The 4409-nt window shown below is 43.1% G+C and overlaps 1 pseudogene; it reads left to right on the top strand.

Annotated features, from left to right (window-relative positions):
- The first annotated feature begins 2932 nt into the window (after positions 1–2932).
- LOC112209165 (small nucleolar RNA U3) lies at positions 2933–3129 on the top strand (annotated as a pseudogene).
- The last annotated feature ends 1280 nt before the right edge of the window (positions 3130–4409 follow it).

Genomic DNA, 4409 nt, shown 5'->3' with positions numbered 1-4409 from the left:
GCTACTAGTCTTATCAAAAACTTCAAAATGTTTCCACTTCTTTGAAGTGCAATTGGTGGCATGAAAAGAACCCAGAACTAGAAGATGAAGGGCACAGGTGGGTTTTAGCCCTGGCTTCTTTTTTTTTTTTCTTTTTTGAGACGGAGTTTCACTTTTGTTGCCTAGGCTGGAGTGCACGATCTCGGCTCACTGCAACCTCCACCTCCTGGGTTCAAGTGATTCTCCTGCCTCAGCCTCCTGAATAGCTGGGATTACAGGTTCCCGCCACCACACCCAGCTAATTTTTGTATTTTTGGTAGAGACGGGGTTTCACCATGTTGGCCAGGCTGGTCTCGAACTCCTGACATCAGATGATCCGCCTGTCTTGGCCTCCCAAGGTGCTGGGATTACAGGCGTGAGCCACTGCAGCTGGCCTAGCCTAGCCCTGGCTTCTTTTCTTACAAGTTGTGTGTCCTTGGGCATTTATTTAACCTTTCTGATCTGCAGTTTTCTTTATCTGTAAAGTCAACAGTTGTAAAGATTAAATGAGATAACTTTTGAACAGTGCTTTTCAAACTAGAAAACACCGCAAATATTTGATTATGAGGTAGGTTTGTCCAAGTCCCAACGGCTGTGGGAGGACTGAAAATAAAAGATAAAATTTTTAAACTTACAATTGTATGTGCTAAAGGAAGATGGCCAGGATGGTGAAGTGTGCAGTGACCTTGTGGTTAGAAATGTGGTTGAAGGAACTAAGACTGTTACTCTGAAGCCTGAACACTGGGGTTGCAGAGAGGAGAATCAATATTTACAGCCTGGCCTGGTGGGAATCCTACTGTATGACTTGGCCTTTAGCAGTGTCAGATTTTTAAAAATATTCCTGTTTTATTTAGAAATGAGTTATCACCTCGCCTTGCTCATTTTCCTCTCTTTACATTCCCTTAATCCAAAAACCAGGAAGGATGCAGGCTTAGGTCTTCAGATGTCTCAGGCTGATCTCTCTGTGCTTATAGAATCTTTTTAAGGCCACAGGAGAGGTAGGTGACACCTGGATGTAGTCTCAAAACAAAGCTCAACATGAATATCTTGGTGGAAATCTGAAGGAAATGGAACAGGAGGAAAATGAAGACACAACTTTGAGGCACATATGGATTGGAAGTTGTCTAATGGAAGGTCTGGATACCTTTCAGAATTCTCAGAGGATATACTTTTTAAGGTATAAGTGACTCATGACAGGAGGAGTGGAGAGCTGGTGACCAATTTGAAAATTGCTCAGGAATGCAGATTGATGTTTGGAACATCAATTTCCATAGTTTATATACTTTCTACTATTCAATCAAATTAAGATTGATGTTTGGAACTCCAATTTCCACAGTTTCTATTGCTTCTCTTTTCTCATAATAGTCTTTCTACCTCTTTTTATTTAACCAAATAAGACACAGTGAGTTTAATGAATTTTGGGTTTTTTTTCCCCCAGTTGGGAAGATCTGTCAATATTTCATAGGCAAGCAAAAAGAGGCACTAAAAGGGACCTATTAAAATATTTTAGTCACTTCTGAAGATCCAAAGACAGGTTCTTTTTTTGCAAAGCTTTATTCTCTTTTTATGAATTCCTCTTTTTGCTGATTTGTCTTTTATTTCTTTCCTTTTTTTTTTTTTCTTCTGAGACAGAGTTTCACTCTGTCTCCCAGGCTGGAGTGCAGTCGCATGATCTCGGCTCACTGCAAACTCCACTTCCCGGGTTCAAGCGGTTCTCCTGCCTCTGCTTCCTGAGTAGCTGGGACTACAGGCACACACCACCATGCCCAGCTAACTTTTGTTTTTTTTTATAGAAATGGGATTTCACCATGTTGGCCAGGCTGGTCTCCAATGCCTGACCTTAAGTAATCCACCTGCCTCGGCCTCCCAAAGCACTGGGATTACAGGCATGAGCCACCATGCCCAGCCTGATTTGTCTTTTGTGATTACTCAAAGATCAAACAGCTCATACTATGTACATCAGCTTTACAGACCTGGCAAGGTAGCCCTTTGGCTTGCCTTCATAGCTGTGAACCTGCAATTAAGTCATCAAAAATTTTCAGCCTGCTGCCTATTTACAATGTAAACAAGTGATTGCTAGTATCAAGCTATTTGTGAATACAGAATTTTTTTTTCTTTTTTCAGAGGGAGCGTCGCTCTGTCGCCCAGGCTGGAGTGCAGTGGCACAATCTCGGCTCACTGCAACCTCCGCCTCCTGGGTTCAAGTGATTCTCCTGCCTCAGTCTCCTGAGTAGCTGGGACTACAGGCATGCACCACCACATCCGGCTTTTTGTATTTTTAGTAGAGACGGGGTTTCACCATGTTAGCCAGGCTGGTCTCGAACTCCTGACCTCAAGCAATCCACCCACCTTGGCCTCCCAAAGTGCTGGGATTACAGGCGTGAGCCACCGTGCCTGGCCTGAATACAGAATTTTTGAAACATTTCTTTGGCTAAAACAGCATTTTTAAATAAGGAAATTTGCAAAAAGAGTTGAAGTTTCATTAGAGACATGAAGATTTAATTTGAGTTGTAATTTTTGACATAATAAAGAGTGAAGCAAAGTTTTTCAGAGATTTGAGCTATTTCATTGTGTTGACAGGTGTAATGATTATAGCATCATAATCTACATGGATGTGGCTTCACTAAGCAGAAAATATAACATTTTGTATAATTAGAAGTTTGCTGTTTTGAGTACACCTTCTTCCATCTATTTACACTCACAAGTTCACCAGGGAAACACTTTCCCTCCAAATGCAGTGGGGTAGATATGAGTTGCTCTACATACTTGGGTGTATGAGTTGTCACCTTATCTATATGTTCTAAAATTACCTCTGATTCTTAACCTCGACTAGCCAAAGCAGTGAGAAAGTCCATTTCGGATATGTTTTGGGAAATTTCCCCCTTTTGTTAGGGTCACCTAAAAATCCAAGTTGAAGACTCTACTTCCAGGTATAATTTCTATGGTTTATTACTGGAAAAGTTTCTCTAAATATGTGGATCACTGGAAATAAGAGGAAGCACAGGGTTCTCCGAGTGAAGCTGGCTTTTGGAATTACTTGGCTGCAACTGTCATTTGCTACTTTAAGATTTTACTTATTGATTTTTTTTTTGAGACAGAGTCTCACTCTGTTGCCCAGTCTGGAGTGCAGTGGTGCGATCTCAGCTCACCGCAACCTCTGCCTCCCGTGTTCAAGCGATTCTCCTGCCATAGCCTCCTGAGTAGCTGGGACTATAGTCACGTGCCACCACGCTTGGCTAATTTTTGTATTTTAGTAGAGACAGGGTTTCAGCTGCTCTGCCTATGGAGTAGCCATTGTTTTATTCATTTACCTTAATAAACTTGCTTTTTTTTTTTTTAAATTAAAACCGCTCTGTTGGCCAGGGTGGTCTTGAACTTCTAACCTTAAGTATTCCACCTGCCTCAGTCTCTCAAAGTGCTGGAATTACAGGCATGAGCCACTATGCTCGGCCTGCCATTTTCTATTGATAATTTTCTTTTCTTCCTTGGGGAGAGTAAAAGGGAGAGAACACAGTCTGAGTAGTTCCTGTTCAAAATAAGCTGGGCGCAGTGGCTCACGCCTGTAATCCCAGCAATTTGGGAGGCCAAGGAGGGCAGAACACCTGAGGTCAGGAATTTGAGACCAGCCTGGCTAACATGGTGAAACCCTGTTTCTACTAAAAATCCAAAAAATTAGCTGGGCCTGGTGGCGCTTGCCTGTAATCCCATCTACTCAGGAGGCTGAAGCAGGAGAATCGCTTGAACCCAGGATGTGGAGGTTGCAGTGAGCTAAGATCGTGCCATTGTAGTCCAGCTTGGGCAACAAGAGCAAAACTCCATCTCAAAATAAATAAATAAATACAGAAAAAATAATCGAAGTTGGGAAGGGTCGTTGTCCTATCCAGCCAGTGGGGCGGGGCCCAGTCTTAACTGGAAGCATTGGGTTTCATTGCCTCAGTCTGCTCTGCTACAGGACTTTGCTACTCAGACCAGCCCTCCCTGCCCTTGCACAGAGATTCTTTCAGCAGGCTGAGGGACACTGTTCCCATGGTACGTCCGTAATTGGTGGGTTCTTGGTCTCACTGACTTCAATAATCAAGCCGCAGACCCTCACGGTGACTGTTACAGTTCTTAAACATAGTGTGACTGGAGTTTATTCCTTCTGATGTTTGGACGTGTTCGGAGTTTCTTCCTTCTGCTGGGTTCCTTGTCCTACTAGCTTCAGGAGTGAAGCTACAGACATTTGCTGGGAGTGTTACACCTCTTAAGGCAGTACTGGAGTTATTCATTCCTCCCAGTGGGTTCGTGATCTCACTAGCTTCAGGAGTGAAGCTACACACCTTCAGGTGAGTGTCACAGCTCATAAAGGCAGCAGAGCTCCAAAAAGTGAGCAGCCACAAGTCTTATTAGGA

This window comes from Pan troglodytes, chromosome 3, assembly GCF_028858775.2.
Source record: "Pan troglodytes isolate AG18354 chromosome 3, NHGRI_mPanTro3-v2.0_pri, whole genome shotgun sequence".
In the NCBI taxonomy this organism is placed as follows: domain Eukaryota; kingdom Metazoa; phylum Chordata; class Mammalia; order Primates; family Hominidae; genus Pan; species Pan troglodytes.
This window is presented reverse-complemented; position numbering and strand designations above follow the sequence as displayed.